Raw genomic sequence first — 22085 nt, 5'->3', positions numbered from 1 at the left:
GGTCTCTTGGCTGGTTCTCCAGGATTGTAGCTTCTATTCTTGCTCCATATATCTTCAGAGGTGAAGCAAACAGAGAAAAAGGGCTCCTTGTAACAGTAGCTTGTCCAATTCTACAAGCTTTATTCATCCACATTGCTTCTATGTTCCATGTAAGCTTAAAGATACTTCAAAGTTGTTGAAAGCATGTAAACAGACATGTTACTTCTTACACCTATGAACAAAGCTATAGGTGTTTATGCTTAAAATATATGGATATGGAACTTAAGCCATAGACAAATATTTAAATAAGAAAAATATATTTCATTTAAAAACTTATAGCTTTAAAAATTATAGACAAGAACTTAAATGGCATCTCAACCAAAAAACACAAGAGCTTATATCTTACGAGCATTTCTTCTAAAAAAGTGATGATCCATAGTAGTAGGAATGCATTTTTTACAGCCTTTTGGCATATTTGGACACACACATGGGAAAATACAAAATTTTCTACATGCTCACCCAGCCAACTGCCAAATAAAATCTATGGAAGAAAATTCATGATTTCTGTGTATTGCCTCTGTGCTGTTGTCTCTGTAGTTGCTTTTAACTTCCCCCCACCATGGTTTCTCAGCTCAAAGCTTCTTCTTGGCTCCGTTTTGGCTCATCTGGCTTAGTGGACTCTATTTTAGTGGCAGCTTGCTTACATTACACAAGCCCTTTTAGAGGCATGGATGTTTATATATTCTTTATCTCTTGTATACATTTTCTTGCTAAACTTGAAGATTCCATTAGTAGAAGGTGACATTGCTACCTAAACTGACAACTTACTGATTAGTTGTCAGAAACAAAAACAATCTCTCTTACCTATGTTTTCTCCTAAGCTAGCAGACTTAATACAAAATATCATTAACTCTGCTTCTGTAGGAAGTGCCATACATTCGCTATGGAAGTTGCTACAGTTGTGAACCCAATAGACTTTTCCATAGTACAGCTACTCACACAGATTTACATGCAAATGAATGGGAGGCTTTGTAATTGCTCTGTATACATTCTGTATGTTCTTTTGAATTATCATACAATTAAGCATAAGAATGTATTCTGCTTTAGGCACTGTGACCAGCCCCCTGGATGTGAACAATAAATTAATTAGAATGTAAATACTTATTTCCCTTATTTCCAAACCACTATTTGACTTGGAAAAGAGCAAACTGTGTAGTCTAGATTATGCTGAAGGTGTAAATCATTGAGATCCTGTTACGTGATTATTCAAGTGTGCATTCAATGTACCATTACAATCACTTCTAACTGTAATTAATTGTTATGGTTTGGTTTTCATGCTGAATGTGTCTGGATAGTTTAATAAGCTGGAACTTAAAACTGGTTAACACACACTGAGGACAGAAAGACCTAAGAAACAGCACTGATGCCTGAAAAGTTGGCTTTGCTGCAATGTCTATTAGCCCTCCACCCCACCCCACCTCATCCCTCTGCTGAAGGAGGCAAAGTGTAAGAGGCAAGGCTTGCAGGCAGACTCCCTCCACCCCCCAAACCATTTGCCTCCCGGAGGAAAAGAGAAGAGGGAGAGGAAAAGAAAGTTACATGTGCTCAAGTCCTGGACCTAGTTTTCATAAGCATGGGAAATCTTTGTATGAGTGAGAGAAGTGACTCAGAATTTGCCACCACACCAATGGCTGTGTGGGTTGAAGCTTTTCCACATCAGTACAGTTCATGGTGCATAAGTGAGATTCCCAAGATGTATGTTTGTAGATTACCCCCTGTGAACTGATGTTATGCACCAGTCAGCTTCTGCCATGCAACAGTGTCTGCTATCTTCCTATGCAACAAATCTCTTTCTAGGATCAGTCCTCCTGCTCTCACAGGCCGGCTCCCATAATCTCTGGAGGGGGTGGGGGTGGGAGATTTTCATCCCTTTCTCCTGTGTGACAGCATGGCATGTGCAGATAGAGGTCTAGCAATCTTTGTGCTTGTATCTGAGTGATTAACAGGAGAAAAACATAGGATCCAGTCAGGGACAGACCAAGACTGAGATGGTGCCTGGATCTGAAGGAACAGATGGCATCCCTTTGCACTCAAGCTGAGAGACGTAGCGTTCAAGGCTGAGCACTTCAGAGAGTTGATCAACAGATTAACTAGGCACATTTATAGTCCACTTTTCCTCCAATAAGCTTAAGGTGCTTCTCTTCTTTAACACTGCATCCTCATAACTCTGCAAGGCAGTTCAGGCTGAGAAAGAACAACTGGTCCAAGGTTACTTAGTGAGTTTTGTGACTCACTATCCTTCAAAACCAGACCAATTACTTCACTGGTCAGGCAGCTAAAGAAAATGGGAGTTGTAGTTTAAAAAAAAAAAACTCTCCCAAATTGAGCCAAAGCCGGTCTAGTTCTGCTAGCACTTGAAGGAAAGAGCCAGCAAATTCCAATTCTTAAAAGAAAAAGAAATGCATTAAATAACAATTTCCTGCCCCTTTCAAGATACCCCCGAATCAGCCATTTGAGGCAACCACATCCTTCTGCCTAATGCTAGGGTTTGGTCTCCCAAGTGCTTCATACCCAGTATGCCAACATTCTGCCTTCTCTTCTTTCTACTCCCAATAGCGGAGGAGAAAAATAATAATTTTCTAAGTCTATTACAGAAAAGTACATAGGACTTGCCCTGGATATTACCTTTAAAATGCCCTTCTGAGTTTTGAGAGAAGCAGAATAATGCTAGATAGTTCACAGTATAATACTATAACATGTTCCCCTAGAATCTTGATAACAAGCCTGTTGCTAAATTACAGCACAGCAGGTCAGGGGGCACCATGAACCGTATTGATATGATGACCTGCCATATTATCCTGCAGCCACTGGAGAAGCTTGTTCTTTTTATTAAAGTAAGCATGCAGTGATTTTTTCCTTTGAAAGGAAAGAATAAAGCCAGCTTGTCATTTGATCTAAGTTTTATCCCCTGACATAATAGCTTGTCCTCAGAAGCACCATCAGGAGGTTAACAAGTAATTTAAAGTAAAGCTACATATAGTAAGTCTCTAGTTCGCTGCTTATGAGGAAATGGCAGGAACGAAGCATAATCCTGAGAGCTGTGGGCTGGTTTCAGGTTTTAATTGAGAAAGTCTATATCCTGAAACAATACACAGTGCTGCTCCTGAATTAAACACCAAAGAGCTCTAGATGCCGCTAAGAAAAAAAAAGTGGTTAATTCAAGCCACAAATGGCTACCACAAAATTGCAGGCAAGGGGGATAATGGAAATTTTCTCAATGAGGTTGCAGCTGTGCCCTCCTAATCCTACAGGAGAACCTGTGGGGGTAACCAACATATAGGTTTTGAAACAAAGGAATAAGGCCTTCAGCAATTATCCTGGACAAATATTGTAATAAAATTATACCCAGGAAATAAATTCCTCCCTACAGTGAAATGGGAGCTATATTGGGACATGGGTTCAGATACAGTGGACCCTTGACTTACAGACGGCTTGACTTACAGACTTTTTGAGTTACAGACTTCTCTGGCCGCAAAATTTAGGTTTGACTTGCAGCCTGAGAATTGACTTACAGACCAGAAAAAAACCAAAATGGAACAAAGACGGCCTGTTACGGGATTAATCGGTTTTCAATGCATTGTAGGTCAATGGAGACTTGACCTACAGACTTTTTGACTTGAGAACCGCCTTCCAATACGGATTAAGTTCTCAAGTCAAGACCCCACTGTACTTTCCAAATGCTAGCTCAATTCTTTAAAAAAAAAAAGCCTCTCCAGTTTATGAATGTGAGCTATCATGTTTCTGTATCCATTATACAACATGCCAGGAAATAACCTGATATTGCTGCATATCATGCCTGTGTTGCCAGCAGGAAAAAGGGATGCCAAGCTTTACATAGCAAAAGGTAGTCTCCATGTTGACAATGCTAATAGCAGCAGTCAGGATGGTTTACAGGATACCCTCTTGTGCTGACTGCAAAATGACACAAAACAAGTGATTTTTTCATCAGTTAACCACTTCTCACACAAAGCAATTCTCAGGGCTTTTTTTTTTTTTTTTTTGACACTTTTGAAAATATGGATGCTGCCTTCCTCCTGACAGTGGGACTCAAACTAGATCAACCTGAATTGGTCCACTTCATTTTGGGATTCATATAAATTATTTGTATAACCAACCCTACTTGGAACACCACTATTAATGCAAAAGGAGATGGAACAAAAATGGAGGGTGCCATGTCTTAACAGGTGGCTAATATTTTATTTATAAAGGATCTGCCTTTATTTTAGCTTCATAATTCTTGAAAGGTTTCTCATAATTTTGAATGTCTAATTTGAAGTTTACATTAGAGCCCCAGTACCTGGAATTGAACCTCCTTCCCTCCACAATATCTCTCATTACTTCTGGAAGATGATTAATATTAGTGACATTTGGTCAGATCAAATCAAACTGAATTATACTGGCAATGGGGAAGATTTAAAACACTGGGCTGGAACTGGGCTGAGGAAGACTGCCATGGTAACTGAGATTAAAGGATCTGTTCGTTCTGCTGTCTATATAATGTGGAAGGATTCTTTCATTTCATTCTTTAATCAATAAAGCTCTGCAGCAGAAAAACAGCAGGAAATATTGGCTTGGTACATTTGAAAACATGCTCATTTTAATGTAAGCCACCCTGGGAACACTACCTTATTCAAGATCACCCAATAAATAACTAAGAAATATGCTGAAAACTATGGAACAAGCAAAGTATAGATGTCATAATTTTAAGGGTCTCTACCAAAACATAAATGAACCCATATGTAAACCAAAATTCATATTTATAAGGTATGTATGATCAGGAAATCATTACCACTTTCATTCTCATGTAATACAATGAACCATACAACATGTGGGCATTGAACCCATATGTGAACCAAAACACAGTTATTCTTCCAAATCCCAATTTCTCCACATTTTGCACTGACATTCTCCAATCAACTATCTGTACAGAAATACGTACATCTAATTAGAAAAATATGCAGAAAAAATGCATATATTAGTGAAACTAACATTAACAACCAGCTGTGCATTATATCAGGAGAACGAGTTGCACATATAGATGTATTTGGAGTAACTGCTTACAAAGATGTACGTATGGCAACATTTACGTATTCCTACAAGTGATTTATGAATAATCATGTGAAAATAAATATCAAAGGTTAGGACAAACCAAATTTAAAACTGGAAAAATTAGGGCAAATTGAAATCAAGTGAGTCATTGTTTCCAGGGGGTGGAGTGTCCATTATTTCTTATGCATCCGTTGTTTTCCTCTGGATACAGAGAGAAAAAAATTCACATGGAGTGGGACCAAAATGCCATGAAATGGAAGGACTAATAATAAATTGTGTTACTTCTATACAGAGCCAAAGTATATAAAATGTAAAAATAGTGTTGGCAGGAAAAGAACCCAATATTCTGATTATGTGCAAACTGAACAGAATCAAATGTATAACTTATTGCCTGCTGAGCAGTTCAGCATTTGCATTCTGAAGTCTTTTTTGGAATATAGTATCTTCTGGTCAGTAGCAAAGTGCCCTGGGAGACGGAAATGTCCTACCACTGGTATCCAAATACTGTACTCTCAATTTTTTAGATTAAAATTTTTCATCATTTATTCTGTTGTGTCAAGTCCTTGTACTATATTAGTCATTCCCAGTTATGGGTCCCCCAGATGTTCTTAGGCTACAACTCCCAGAAATCCTGGCCAGCTCTGCTAGTGGTGCAGGCTTCTGGGAGTTTTAGTCCAAGAACATCTGAGGGACCTAAGGCTGGGGATCATTGTACTAAATAAACAGCAGAAGAGCAATGTTTATGTTCTATTCTGATAGTCTGTATGATCTCAGCTATTGAGCACCACATTCTTTCTCAGCTCTCCTTTTGAAGCCTGATAATATATGACAATTTATACATTTAGACTGTGGTAGATACAATCGAAGATTCTAGCGGTCACTTTTTCTGGCCCTAGAATCTTGGAATCAGTCTCTTTAAGTAAAACCAATACTTTTTTTGTTGGTGGTCTTTGTAAAGAAAGTATTTTACAAAAATAATATGTGAGCAGTAGAAGATGACTTAGATCAGTGGTCATCAACCTTGGGCCTCCAGATGTTCTTGGACTTCAACTCCCAGAAATCCTGGCCAGCAGAGGTGGTGGTGAAGGCTTCTGGGAGCTGTAGTCCAAGAACATCTGGAGGCCCAAGGTTGGGGACCACTGACTTAGATGACATGGCACAAAGTACTTTGTGCCCATCTCTAGAGAGGAGTGTTCCCTGTTTTAGAGGAAATTATTTCCTCCTATAGTTATGTTTCTCCCATTTTTGAAGAAGAAAAACAAAAATATTTTTGTTCAAGGGCGTTACACTAATCCAACACTTGAAATGTAGATCATATTAAGAAGTTCTTTCGACTCTTCCCATTTTTTTGCCTCTCTCTCTTCTTGCTGTGTGCTGCTCCAGTATCTAGCTAACACTGTTTGAGCCAGATTAATTAAATTCAATTGCATTGCAAATTGCCTTCCTTGAAAACAGCCCCTCTAACACATACTGGTGAAGTAATGCCACCGCCTTTATCAAGGTGTCAGCTTATTATATTTCTGTTATCTTGTAAACCTTCAATGAGGAGGCACAAGTGACATTGTTTTACAAGAGGAGGCTAACTCCTTCATTATCTTGCTCCATACACTAGTGATTAAAATCTTCATGTAAGTGCTCCTGACTCTTTCTCTTTCCTAATTCAATGCACATTACACCCCCTTTTTAAAAGTCTAAAACAAACCCTGGCTACAAAACCTTGCTTGCACGAACAGTCAAAACACTGCTCATATCTACTGACACAATGATGAAGGCTTGAAAGACACACAAATCAGGAAAACTGGAAAGAATTATTGTTCCCATTTATTACAGACAGAATGGTCTGTCAATTTCTCTTTTTCTCATAGCTGAACTTCTTCTAATACCAGATATTTCTCATCTTGAATATGAAGAAATTTGTGGACTTGGTGAATTCTTCAAAAATGAGCGGAAAGAAAAGTTCTCAACCACTTGCACGAGTGAAATCAAACAGGTACAGCTAATTCTCAGCATAAAGAGAGCCGTGCCATACCTGCCTGCAATATCAGTGGAAAATATGAGATGCCTTTCAAAAAAGGGGAGGGGCAAGTGGCATCTCTAATTCGGCAGTTGCATGGTGGAATGCACAGGGACTGGAATCCAGATTTGTCAGAGCAAAGCATTTAAGGGATGTATTCAGTCTGTCCCTACCCTGATATATTCACCATGTTTAGAGGGGAGTGGTTTGCCTTTCCTCTCTCCATCCTGATTATGTGCCGACAAGAATTATGATTTTCCGGGATTCTTGGCCATGTGTTTGCCTTTGAACAATTGGCATCAGAGGGAAATTGCCCCAGAAGATTGAACATTTGCCTTCTGTAGCTTCTAGGTGCAGCATTTATTTTTCATGAGTATCTACTGTGTTAGACAGGCTACAAAGATTTGCCAAGAGTCTAACGGTCCAGGGCAGAATGACCCCAATGCAAACTGCTGTAATTGTTCTAAGATGGCAGAACGAATGGTGTGTATTAAAGCAGGGTGATCTGTCCATGGAAAAGACAGGTCTCTGCTTCAGACAACATCTTTTTAAACCACCGACACTCATCCTGTGGAGCATTAGTGCTTTCTTACTGCTCCAGCTGATGGAAGACTGAAGCACGGAGCAATCTTTCCTCTGACAGAAAGCTTTCAACATCAATAATCACCAAATTCTGCTGTTCCCAATACCCTGTAACAGCCTGACTTTGCTGGCACTGTCTGATTCCAGCTCTGCAAACATCTATCTGCCTAAGAAAATACACAGCAAGCTACAGAAGAAAAAAGATGAAGGCCCTGATTTGTGAATTATTGTGGGGTTTTTTCCCCTTGCCCTATTTCTGTATCGACTGTTGCTCAGTCTCGACTGCAACAATCCGATGAGACAGCTATAAGCTGGTGGCTTTTAAATACAGGAAGGATGGCTCCTCAATTAATTCTTAGCTTTCGATCTCTTTAGATACCATCCACACTTTGACAGATCTTGCTTTCTGTCATCACTGGAGATGTCGCTGCTGTAATCCTCCAAGACAAGCACTCCATATAGATTTCTCACCATCTGACTGCTTGGTAGTCCAAGCAAGTGTCAGTTTTATAGCGGAATTAAATGGAAGAGGTTTAGTGCACAAAAAAAACCTTTGGGTTTGTCCTGTAAGTATGCGTAAGGCCCTTTGCAGAGTCGGCCTGACCATTAGGCAAAGTGAGACAGCTGCCTCCCATAGCAGATTTTAGGTGTCATGGAAAGCAACACATTTATTATTCCGTTATTTATAATTGTAAGGTGCTTTTCATTGCCAGGAAAGCAGAGAGGCAGATATGAGATATTCTATTCCACATACCAAAACAATTTAATCACCTTTAGATCTGTCTCTTTTGGACTTCAACTCCCAGAATACCCTCTGCCCCACTCACCTGGTGGCCAGGTCTGAGAAGTTCACTATGTGTTCACATGTCTGTCAGAATGTATGTGTAAGTGTGCAGGCATACCTGTACTTGTATCCTTTTTAGTGCAAAATGGTCCCTTCGTTTTTCCTACTATGATGGGACATGATGCTGGCTTAGAGCAGCCATTCTCAAGAGAGGCTTTACGATGCCCTGGGGGTCCCTGTTACATTTGAACGGGGCCACAGATTCATCTGTTGATGTTGCACCCTTGTTTGCACACAGCCTAAGGCTTTCCTTGTTCAATGGGGGCTCCTGGAACCTGAGAAGAGTTGTGGTCAACGTTCCCTCTAATTTTCATTTCTACTAGGCAAGGATCTTTCCTTTCTGCACACGACACCACCCCCTGCACAGGGTTCCATTGTGACCTGAACCAAAGATCCTGAAAAGGATTTCTGTGGATGTGCAGAGAAGGGGGAGCCCTGGCCAGAGGAGGTGGAGGTGTGCACTTTAAAGGGAACCTTGGTTATGGCCAAAAAATGTTCAGAATGACGGACTTAGAAGACACAATAGCTAACCTAGACAAGGACTTTGTGGCCTGCCTCCAGTAAGGACAGAACAATTTCTCAACTCCAATGTCTACTCTATTGGAATTGCTTAAGACCTCAAGTTTCAAGAATATGAAAACCATTACAAATATTGGTAAATAACCCCAGTTTGGTTGCATATGCAAATATTCAAACCCAGACTTTTAAGTTTCTTAATGCACCCAAAGGTCTGGGCTTGGATAGATGAAGCTGTCACTGTTGGTTTGTCCCACTCTTGAATATTTTAAAATCCCAAGTTCTTCCCATGCCAAAAGTATGAAGAACTTCTTATCCAGAATGAATTGAATCAGAATGCCTTGTGCATCCCCTAGTAAGCAATCCAGTTTTAGAACTTTTTTTTTTGAAGATTTGATCTCTCACCCAGGATGAGAGTTACAATTATTTTTAGAACTTTAAATATAAACAGTTACTAACTTCCAAAAACAACTAGTGCACAGATTTTTAAACTCTGACCCAAATCAACATTGAACGACGATTATTTGCATTTTGTTGACGACGTGCCTCTGGCTTCATTCCTCCCTGGAGGCATAATCATGAACCTAATTTAAAAGTTTTCATTATTCAGTAATAGATACACTTTGCCATGGTGTACTCAAAGCTAAACACCATACTTTTTTTCCTTAAATATAAAAAGAATGTGGGAAAAGAGCGTGGGAAAAGATTACGAATGTGAGAGTTTCATTCCTGCTTCTTTGGACTGGAGTATGGCCCAGTCATTTCCAAACAGCTGCACAGTTTTGAATAAGGTGTAGAAATGAAAACTGTGACGGTTGTTTAAATGGTAATCAGCAAGCTGATGGGACAGGTTTTAAACATGATCTGCAGAAATGAGTTTGGGATTATCATCACCTTAAAAAAAGAAGAATTTGGTAAAAAAAAACTTATGAAGTCAATGGAAAAATTCCATTGAATGAAGCAATGAAGAACAGAGTCTAGTATGTAAAACAGAATTTGTCTGCATCCATTTCTACATGGCTCTGTGTGAGGAGAAAGATGGACAGCAAAGCCCACTCTCTCAGGTGAGCTAGGATGAACAGTCTTTCAAACTTCTCTCCCAGTACAGTCTGTTTAGTGACTGTTCCAGATGGTCACTGTAACTCCTCCTAGTAGTGAACTTAGCAAGCAAGCAATATTTTGCTTGCTTGAACTTAGGACTTCAGGATCAGCAGGAAGGCAGTGCAATTGCCCTGCTACCCACAACCAAGTCATTCCATCCCAACACACACAAGTGATGCAGGTCAGGGAAGCTGGGGCACGTTCTCTCAGTGGATGCCCACCAGAGGAGGACGGGTTGGGATGCATCAAATATCTGGTCAACTGGTAAAAAAAATGACAGTTTGTGTCAATCTCTAGTGGATAAGTAAGCTTTTTTTAAAAAAAGAATAGTTTATTTATTCATTCAGTCATTTGGTCATTTGTTGAATCTATCCATCCATCCATCCATCCATCCATCCATCCATCCATCCATCCATCCATCCATCCATCCATCCATCCATCCATCCATCCATCCATCCATCCATCCATCCATCAGTATACTGCCCATTAGTACAAAAGCACTACTAGGTTACAATCAACTAAAATAATGAATGTAAATAAAAACAAGAAAATAACAATCAACATATCAAGTGGCAGAAATGTAAAATGGAATACAGCAGGGGCATATAACCATATAGAGTAGCAAAGAATGTGTCATGCAGGGTTGCCAAAAAAGGCCTCTCTGTAAAGCAGTGTTTTCAATTATCTTTTAAAAGAGGGGAGCAGCCCAAGCATAGTTCCACGGGCAGTTGATTCCATAGCATTGGAGCCACTGCAAAGAAGACCCTACATCTAGTAAAGAATTAGTTTGCCTCCTTTAGAGTAGCTACCCAGAGGATCATGGCCTGGGAGAACTTTGTGGGTCAGGTGGATGACTTTAGGAAAAGGTGTTCTGACAGGTAACATTGTCCCAAACCAGGAAGGGCTTTATAGGTGATCATTAAAACCTTGAATCTGATCCAGGAGGCAACAGGTAACCAGTGCAGGTGGGCCAAGACTGGAGAGATGTGGTCAAACCTGAGCACACCAGTCACCAGTCTGGCTGCCACATTCTGAACTCCACTGCAATCTCCAGGTCAGACACAAGGGAAACCCTACGTAGACAGCATTGCAGTGGTCGGTGCAAGATATGTTCCTTTCGGTGAACAAGGGGTTAAATTTAATATTGTAGTGAGAATGCAAAGTCATGCCTGAAAATGTCAAGTCAATGGATAACTGATGGCATGCAGCTGGAACAAGCTTAGGTAATGCTTGTTAACCACATTCAGCTGCTATATCTGCAGCTGAATGTGGTTAACAACTGAGTGGCAAAGTGCTGTTCTCACTATTTAAGCAAAAGAGTGAGAACAGCACTTTGCCACTCAGCTGTGAGTCTGGTGGTCATTACAGGGGGCTGGGCTAGTAGGCGGCAGAAATTAGGTCATGTGATCACCAGGAAAAGATGCAAATCCACAGTGGGCAAATGCCTGTCAGATTGCACCCAGAATCTGGCTGTCATGAGCCAGTTTTGGAAGAAATAGGGAGCTAACCAAACCAAACCAATGTTTAGTGATTTCTAATGGCAATGCTTAGTGATTTTGGCAATGTTCAAGATGAGTTCTAGGGAAACAGCTCTGTCTGCTTTGAGATGTATATAAAAGGGAGGGAGTTTCATCAGATAATTTGGGGGAACATGCCAAACTAGCCCAATCTTAACTTTATTTGTTTGTTTGTTTGTTTGTTTGTTTGTTTGTTTGTTTGTTTGTTTGATTGATTGATTGATTGATTGATTGATTGATTGATTGATTGATTGATTGATTGATTGATTGATTGATTGATTGATTGATTGATTTGTATCCCGCCTATCTGGTCTATGCGACCACTCTGAGTGGCTCAGAAATCTCAGGAATCATACCAATTTCAGTGGGATGTGTGTCAAAGGAAGTGCTGGGCTAAACCCAACACTAAACAATTACTTAGCATGATATTATATATCAAGCTGTTCATTGCATGAATGGAAAGGCAGGCTGACTTCCCCTTAAGGAGGTCAATGAGCCAATTTTTGTTGCTTCTTGAGCAACTATCACTACATGACACAACATAGGGTTGAAACGAGGCAACTATAAGAACACTTACAAAGTTGCTATATTTTGCTGAACTGGACGATAAATAAAGAGGCTGAATACCCTGAGATTCACAGCACATAAAAAGGCTGTTTTCGTAAAGTGCATGAAAGGCATTTTAAAAGCATATTCCAGCAGCCAAATAACCCTCTGTAATACCAAAGGAAATGTGTTGATCTAGTTACAGATTTTCTTCCCATAACCTTTGTAAGCAAAAAAGGACAACTGGATTATGAGCTAAAGAAATTGCACAAATAATGTGTGCATTGCACTTTCATTTTTCTAAGTCTTATCAGCTACGGAGAGAACATCTGGGAGAGACAGCCAGTAAAGACGGCATAAGCTCTAGGAAAGGGATTTGGAGCTGCCAATTTTAGCTTTAATTGCTCTTTCAGGATGCACAATAATGCAGCTTCATCTACCGAAAGGCCAGTTCATTCATGTCAGTTTGTCATGAATGTGGTGTCAAGTAATTAAGTGCACATGTCAAAGAGGGAATGTCAACCAAGCTCTACATATAGAGGTTACCACCTCATGGAGGCTGTTGGGAAAGTCAGAGATGTCTATGGGAAGGGGACACTCTCCATCATGATATGGAGATATGATTGCATTCCTTATGGTTGGCTCATAGAAGTTGCAGACCAGTGACATACAGAGCATCAGCATCTGGTGCCTTCACACAGCTGCTAGGGCCCTCAGATCTCCCAAAGGTTCACCATCATTGAAACCAGCTCTAGGCCTCTACAGCAGGTGGCAGAGTCTGGAAAACTCTACTGCAGCTGGCAAAGTCTGGAAAACCCACCTTTGAACATGTCCCCCATTGTCCCTGAAATACTGGGTTTGGTCTTCTGCTGCTCTGTAGGACATTTTCAGTGGTGGCTGCCCAGCTATTGATGCTGCTTTCAAATATATCTCCAGCTGGTAGAAGGATTCTTTAGTATACTGAGATAGAGCAACAAACGACACTTGGTTGTAGGGGCTCCATCTAGAGTTAGCCTCGTTTGTCAGTGCGGCCAGGTGCCAAATGCCTTCCACTTTGCTCCATGAGGTCCTGAAATTAGGTTCTGCTAGGTAGGGCTAGCCCTACTATGAGGCAAATTGAGGCAGCCACCTCAAACAGCAGGTTTGAAGGTCATCAAAAAGCAGCAATATTTTGGGGGTTATTTGTTGGATTTTGACTGAGGATCTGTGCTTGTGGAATTTTCTGTCTCATGTGCCAGAACTTTCTGTGTACCTTGAAATAGGCACCAGTTCTTGCTCTACTCAGGCAGCAAAATGTTTTAGGCCAGCCCTCCAGCCAGAACAGCCCACAAACCCAGTACTTCAGTGGACCATCAGAGCTGCATGAAGCAGCAAGAGTGGCCCACTTCACCGTTAGTTCCGCCAGTCTTGGAATGGTGGGTTTGCCCACCTGAGAAATAGCAGCTTTGGTAAGGTTGTTGGAATTGCCAGATCAATTCATATTGAGATCTCAGAAATAAAAAGAATATTAGCACAGACTACAAGAATCCTCTGGAATTCTTACCAGTTCAGTGGGACTCCTAGTGATATTCCTGTCATGTGCAGAATATTCCAGGTTCCTTCTCATATTTTGAGGGGGAAAAACAATTTTACAAGATAAGATAAAATGAAATAAAAATTGAAAATCTTTATGACAGGATCTTTTTCTTGGGCCAGACTTACTTTCTGGAGATGGAAAATCTTTCTCTTTGGAATACAATCTAGAATCCTCTAAACGTCATGCTCACTGCCTTGTCTGACTGGGGAACTCTCGAAGCTGTTTTATTTTTTCCTGTCTCTGTTGTCAGGGGTTGACTCAGCTGGCTTCATTTCTCTTCTTGAGCTCTGTTCATTGACTACTTTGTTTCGTGTTGTGTTCCTCTGGGTTCTGTTGCAAATTAAAATGGATGCTAATTTGATTCAAGAGTTCTCCCAAACTTCAACCCATGATAATAACCACTATGCCCTACTGGTTCTCCTTGTGTGCTTAAGTGTTCATTGGCCATCATTCAGCAGTGATAATTTCAGTCTTCAAGTATGGCAACGTTGGACACATTGCCAAAGGAAAACATGCCCTCTCCAGCTCCCAGGGATGGGGACTCAAGCAGCGAGCCTCACTGTCAAGTCACAGCAGTGACTCAACTCAGACTCATCACAGGCTGTTTTTCAATGACTCAGTTTGTGACTCATAGCCCACCTACTTCCCCCTCTTTTTTTCTGTGGAGAAAAAGCTTGTTTTTAATAGGCACTCAGACTTGACGCTTGGGGCTTGATACTAAAGACTCAGACGTGGGTCTTGGTACCAAAGACTTGCCTGCTCCACCTATGAAAGTCAACTCAAATGACAGCTGAAACTTACTCCAAGCTCTAGAAATAGGACAACATCCTCCACCATACCTGAGGGTAGCAGGCTGAATGTCGCTGTGTCCTCGCCACTGCTCTGTAGCTTTCTGCATCTGCCACGTAAGGCAATTTAATGGTGGGGCTGGCACTATAGACGCCACATTGCAGCCGTGCGAAATTGTGTGGCAATTAAAGAAAACCCACAGACAAATGTAAGAGCTAAAATAAGGCAGACAACACGGGAAGAGGGTGAGAAGCTAACCGCTAATTTCCAGTCATCACCACATGTGAGTGATAGCCACACTCCACTGGCATAAACCAAGACTGACTCTGGAATGAAAAGAAGCTAGCTATATCTCTAATAAATTATTCAAATGACTCTCTCATTCCCCTGTGGCTCAACTTCTACAAATGTAAAGATCACAGGAATGGCACCAGATATTGCTAACTCATTTCCTTTCTTATGATCATCAGTGGGTGTAGGTGGGTGGTGGTTTTTTTTTCTTTTTAATGACACGCAGTAATTAGTTTCTTCAGAAATTATCACAAGCATATGATTCTGTCCTCAGGATGAAACCCCCCAGTGTTATGTAAGGCATTAGACACTGCAACTCTCCTTCCTGTAAAATGACAAATTAGCAGTGTGTCACTATGTTAAGAGAGAGAGGACGTTCAATAGCTGAACCTTTTAAAAAGGCTGTGTTGCTTGCTTTAAGTGTTCCCAGTTCCCACCACACAGACAATGTTTCACTCTGAAGTAGCCAGTAAAAGTTCCTGGTCAAAATCAGTATTATTTGTTACAGTAATTGCCAGTTGAGTTCGTTGGCTGTAGATCATATACTGTAAGACACAACCCCCTTTTTTCTGCTAGAATAAATTCTTATTGCAATTACTCTACTATCCTCTAATTTTTGTAAGTGCAATACAATTCAGCATAATTGCCAGGTTACTTAACAGTATGGTTACCCACTAGCCAATTAAGAATTAGCACTACATTGGGATGCAGGGTACTTTAATTAAATTGCCTTTCTCTAAACAGTCATTGATAATTTCCTCTTTCACCTGAGATTCATTGCTAGAGTATATTCTTTCCATTTTTCCATTTTCGTTTCTTTTTTCTTTTCTTTTTTTCACAGAAAGTGATTCTCCCCCCCCCCCCATATTCAGTCAGTAAACTAGAAGTTGAATTCTCAAAGATGACTATGCAAGCATTTCAACAAAAACCACAACACAAAACAAAAGCAAAAAAAAAAGATGTTGTGGCATGTTAAAGACTAACTGCTATATTTTAATGTATGTTTTTGTGGAACATGTCCATTTTATCAGACATAAAACTTAGAATACAGAGACTATATGGTAAAACATTCAGGTATGGTTCCAAGATACTCAGTGGTGTTTGGTTGCATATCACACCTAGTAAAGATTTCGACCCCTGTTTACTATTCAGTTCTTTTGAAGCATGATTCTGTAAACTACAGGGACATGGTGGCACTGTGGGTTAAACCGCAAAAGCCTCTGGGCTGCAAGGTCGAAAGACCAGCAGTTCAAATCCACGCAACAGAGTGAGCTCCCGTTGCTTATCCCAGCTCCTGCCAACCTAGCAGTTTGAAATCGTGCAAAAATGCAAGTAGATAAATAGCTACCACTACAGTGGGAAGGTAACAGTGTTCCGTGTTCTAGTTGCACTGGCCACGTGAGCACAGAAACAGTCTGCAGATAAACACTAGCTCTATGGCTTGGAAACAGGGATGAGCACCATCCCCTAGAGTTGGACATGACTGGATAGTTGTCAAGGGGAACCTTTACCTTTACCTTTTACTTCTGTAAACAGCAACAATGATTAGAGAAAACAGAGGGAAACATATGGGAATGTAGAGAATGACAGACTTTACCTTTGAACCTTGTTCGGAAAAGATAAGTCTGGTTAGTTGAAAAGGAACATAACAGTACATGACAACATGATTATTGGCTTAAGAAAATTTGGCAAATATGTAATCCATTGAGATGGGTGTCTTGCATGTGTATCTATTTTATCTTAGCTGTTTCCCTCTGGATTCTTGTTCTGTGGTTTTTCTTCTCCAGAATAGCAACTTTCATAACAGACACTAATCTTATCTCATTGCAATGTACCAGGACACTCTTCACAATCCACAGGAGTTATGCAGGTGGAAGGTACAAGCTCAGGTCAAATGTCCCTGACAATATACACAGGACAAGGAGCAGATGGTCTCCTTGGGAGAGCAGGAGACACAATCCTGCCCAAGGATCTAATCCCTGCAGTTCAGCAGTGGGTGGTCCCAGCAAGCCAGCTATAGAAACACTTTGTTGATGCCTACTCCTTGGAAATAATATCTCACTGTTTCTTGCATGGGCTTTCTTGATTTTTTGACTTTTGGAATTTCCTTATTTGTTTGTGACAACATTTAGGCTGGCTTGAGTCGGACTGTTTTTTTCAATCTAGCTTTGGATCTCCTTCACCTAGCTTACAGTACTTCGTTCTCCATTAATAGTTATGTGTCATCAAGTAAATTCTGAATTAAGGTGGGCCTTTCCAGGATTTTCTAAGTACAGGGTACCCTTCTTCTGGGGGCACTCTGGGGTTATGTATCTTGCCCAAGGCTGTATAAGCAGGCACAAAGGGGAATCAAACTTCCAACCCACCTAACTCAGAGACCTACCCAGCCAACTTAGCTTTCCACTATGTTTCTGTTTATTTTCCCAAGAACCAACCCCCCTTGGAGAACAGGCCATATATATTTCACATTACCTGATAACTAATCATTCTAACCAGAAATGCTAGTGATTGAATCTGAAAACATCTGCACAGGAAACTGCACTCTTTGATTTAGCTATTTAGCAGGAGAGAATCCCTATCTCCCCTTCCCTCTATTCTCTACTCCACAAATATGAAATTTTTAACACAGCAGAATCTTGGTAGAGGCAAAATGTGGAGGAATACGCAAGCCATCCAGAACTTTTTCGGGTAAAATAAGTGGCTTTTCTTATCTACACCCACCCATACCAACACACCTGCCCTTCAACTTTAAATATATTCAGACATTAAAAATCAAAAGTGGGGAGAAAGGAGGGCCAAGATTTGTGCAGGAGGAATATTACTGGCAAGATGACAAGGGGTGAAATCTTATGCAATCATTGAGTTCCTAATTGTTTTTTACATTATTCATATGGTGTTTTCAATGACTGAATGAAATATTTAACTGCCCTCTATTTACTGCAGTTCGACCTGAAGCTGCATCTGATCTTGGGATTTTATTGAAAATTTCATGGAATGTACTGTAAATACTTCTATTTTTGTCTCCACTTTTCTTTGATGATACAAAAACAGCAATTTTAAAATAAAGGCATGTACAAAAAATTTGACCTCAGTGGGATAGAAACTGTAGTCAGACCATTTCTTTTTTGTACTTATCTAAAATGTCCAATTAAGCTACCTCCAACATTCACTGTGTCAGAAATTTGGAGGTGGGTGGAAGGAGCTTGTCAATTATCAAAGCTACAAGAACAAGATTGAGCTCAGTCACGAGCAGAGTCTTAACTTCAGTACTGCAGTTTAACCACTGTGCCACAAGACTGTCATTAAAATATGCTGTCATAAAAAATGAATGTAATTTTATTTCACCTCAGAAAGTGTCTACATGACTTAAAACAACTTCTTAGATCTCTGTCCGACTTTTAGACATTTAATAAAATATTTAACGTAAGCTTTAATGTAAAACTGTGATGACAGCATCTGTCTCTCCTGCAACAGTGTGCCTAAAACTGTATGTGCTAGGGCTTGTGCATGACACTTTAATTCATATGTAGTGATGGTTTCACAGCTTGCTTCTGTCATTCTGCTCTTTTCTAACTCTGTCCATTCAACACCTGGAGAATTTGCAAGTACTAAAAAGTACTTCTGCGTATTTTGCCTTCCCTAGGTGACCTTACAGAATCTAGTCTCCAGCTACTAAGGTGGTACCCAATTAATTTCTGCTGTTGCTGGAGTGGTCCTTATAATTTTCTTCACAAGGCGGGGGACTGTCCAGAGCAGGACTGTTTTTGCTTGGAAAGATGCCAATTCCCACAAAATTGGATTTCATCTTTAGCTTCCTTGCCTTTGGTGACCCTTCTAAGTAGTCCATTCCTCAGATTGACCCCAAATCAGATTCCGTTGCTCTCCTAGGTCTGCTTGAGGTATTAATTTCAACCACACACACAAAATTCCCTTCCCTCGTGGAAGCTGGAATGTCTCTGTTTTGCCATTGCCCATTTCGTAATCTAATGGAATGATTGGTAACAATTTTATAATCCATTTATCCAGTTGGTTTCAGAAAGAGGTTTCATAGAATCATAGAATAATGAAGTTGGAAGGGGCCTATAAGGCAATCGACTCCAAACCCACCCCACCGCACCCCGATCAGTGCAGGAATACAAATCAAAGGATGGAACTGTCAAATCCTTAAGGCCAACGTCTACCATGCTGCTTTATCTCTGGTAGCAAAAATAGCACCTCAGTTATATGGGTTGCAAATTTGTTTTTATTTTGGGCATGTTGGTGGAATGCATCTCTAGAAAGAAACCATGTCACCATGGTAAAGATCTCATCTTAACTAGTTCTTCAGATTGAAGAACTAGTTCAGGAGAGAAGGGAGAGGTCACCCTGGAAGCTAAGTCCATGTGTTTCATTGTACATGTAGGAAATGACATTAGATAAAGAGCCGACCACATTGATATGTGATAATTGAGTGGTAGGACTGGAATAAAGTAGGTAGTAGAGTATACAGATGAATCATGGCCAGAAAATACTGCTTCAGTGTAAGCCTGTATGTCTCTAATGAGAAGTAAGTTTTATTGTCTGCAGTGGGGCTTACTCACATGTGTAGGATTGCAGCCATAACCCCCTATCTTTCTGAAATACAAATAGTCTTTCTTTACCTACAGCAAATTCTCATACATTCAGGTTCTGTTTTCCAGTATTAAAAAAAAAATGGAGCTAATAAGTTTATACTTCCCCCCTCACAGGATGCAGGAAGAATTAATTAGCCAATAACGAAGATAAAAAGCAGTGTATAACTAGCACGATCATCATAATTAGGATATCTCCTGAGGCTCCTTCAGTAAACTTCGGTTAGCATCTTTTAGTAGGTGGCAAACAACAATAAGAAAAAAACATATTCCATTGTTTGTGACTGGCTTTCTGGGTGTTCTGAACAAATACCCATCCATCAAATCACCACTTTATTGGGGGAAGGATCCGATCACATTAGGGTTTTAATTGGAGGAAGGAGAGATTTTGCTCAGAAGTTGATAATGTTATTTTCTGGAAGCCTACTGGCTGTGGCTTCTGGGACTTGTAGTAAAAAAAAAAACAAAGAGCAATATTTCCAAGTTCCTTAAGGCAATCTCCTTGATAAAACATTTTCAGAAAACAAAAGAGGATTATCTACATCCAGCCTCCTGAAAATTCACATGCTTCTCTTGTACACAAATGCCAGTAATGAATGAGGGTGTACATAGAACCAAAATGGGAAATTCTATCTGGAATCCATTTACATATTTGATAAATAACCCAGTGGCATATCCTTGAAACATAATGTTACCTTGTGATTAATCATGGTGCATCTATTAAATTTGTCTTGATTTGCTTTTGCAAACTGAACATAGGAATGAAAGATCTTGTTGATAAAAATCTTTACACTTCCCTCTCTCTCTCTCCCTCTCCCTCTCCCCCCCTCCATCCCCCCCTCTCTCTTTCTCCTCGGATGTGTGTGTTTGTTCTCATTAGCCCTTGAACAACTGGCTGGCACTGAGATTTTCAAAGGAACACAGCCATTGTTTCCTGTCACAGCTGATGGCAGTCTGTGGATATTTTCTGGACTTGGCATAAAAAGAGTGTAAGATGAAGGTCATCCACTCAGGAGCAAGACCCATTGGGTTCTTATTCTCTCATGTTTTTTTTTTACATATTATGTGTCATTAGGAATGCATCTTTAACAATGCATTAAAAACTCACTTATTAGGGAGTAAATCCCATTAAACCTTGTGGAGACTTCTATGTGAGGAAGCAGTAGACTACTTCAGAAATGCTGTTGATTAATCCAGAAATATATTTCCCTGAAACACAATTTTACCAGCAACTTCTTATTTTCTTTGTTATTTTGGGTCAGTTGTTTTCTCTATCTAGGTGATGAAGAGTTCTGTGAGACCTGGACATTCCATCATTTTTGTTGCTATCTGGAGTATTAAAGATACTACATATTTGGAATGAAACACAGATTTGGCATTTTCACATACACAGGCATAGATAGATGCACGCACGCACACCTACGCACACGCACAGACGTACACCCTGCAAATCGCAGCTCCTCCCGTTTGATCATATTTAGCAGCGAAGAGCATGATAAAATTGAGAACACTGAGTTTTAAGTAGAGAGAGAAAAAGAGAGAAAGGAAACATGCTTATCCGAAAGGGAGATGAATTGAATTGCTGGATAGCTCAGTGGTTTAGGCATCTGGCCAGAAGTTGGGGGTTCAATTCCCTGATGTGCCCCCTTGGCAGCAGCTGGACTTGATAGTCTCCCTTCTAGCTCTGCAATTCTAACATTATAAATCAAGCCCCCCCCCTGATCTTATTAAGGAGTGCTGACCTTCCAACTTCACATCATCCCTTTAAATGTTTATTAAACACATAAAACTTTGGAATCGTCTCAAGGAATGCTAGCTTACCACATGGCTGTAAATGTAAACCGAGTCCACAATGATGCAGGAAAGAGAGAGCAGCTGCTGCTTAAACGCAGAGGCCAAAACTTCTTTGCCAGTTGGCATTTCTGCTATACCATTTTGCTTTTTAAGCTGACAGCTGTGTATATGGAGTTCTAGAGCAGCAGATGCGCAGCAAAGGCCAGCATAACACAAGACAACACAGACAGCACTCGTAGTGGAGAGGTTACAATTAGTCACCCCACTTCCTTAGAGCCTTATTTTTAGAACAACCTCGCACTTGAGGTTCAAAGAGACCTCCCTTCTAGTTCTCTCCTGTCAGGTTTTCTATTTAAAGAAACCATTTTCCCCAGTTATATTGCTTGAAAGATCTGCAGCATGGGGGTTTTTTTAATCAACAAGAACAATACCTTTGATGAGCTGGATGTCGCAGTGATGTCTTCAATTAATTTGATTCTTCTAAAAACCACCTGCAAGACAGAAATACAAAATAAAATGCAGGGAGGGAAGAGCTAGTATTGAGTCAGTCTTTTGCAGCAAAAAGGACAACCATGCCTGTTAAAGACTTAGACGTTTTATTTGCCATAACTTTTGTGGACTACCAGCATCTGATGAAGTGGGCTGCCATCTATGAAGGCTTATGCCAACTAAAACTTGTTGGTTTTTAAGGTGTCATTGAAGCCCTTGTGGTACAAGCTTTCCTTGCTTACTAATACAGTTCATGTGGTATTTACTAACAGGGTGCAGTGGCCTGGCACTGAACGTATGGCTACTGAACTGGAATATTCTTCTGGAA

The 22085-nt window shown here is 40.3% G+C and overlaps 1 long non-coding RNA gene across 1 annotated transcript in view; it reads right to left on the bottom strand.

Moving 5' to 3' along the window:
* The window catches only part of LOC144583824 (uncharacterized), a 32205-nt gene extending 10445 nt beyond the window's left edge, over window positions 1-21760 (bottom strand). The window contains exon 1 of the long non-coding RNA XR_013537795.1: window positions 21700-21760. This is a non-coding gene — a long non-coding RNA (uncharacterized LOC144583824). The remainder of the gene's footprint in view (window positions 1-21699) is intronic.
* Between the last annotated feature and the right edge of the window lie 325 nt (window positions 21761-22085).

Source organism: Pogona vitticeps, chromosome 6, assembly GCF_051106095.1.
Source record: "Pogona vitticeps strain Pit_001003342236 chromosome 6, PviZW2.1, whole genome shotgun sequence".
Lineage (NCBI taxonomy): Eukaryota > Metazoa > Chordata > Lepidosauria > Squamata > Agamidae > Pogona > Pogona vitticeps.
This window is presented reverse-complemented; position numbering and strand designations above follow the sequence as displayed.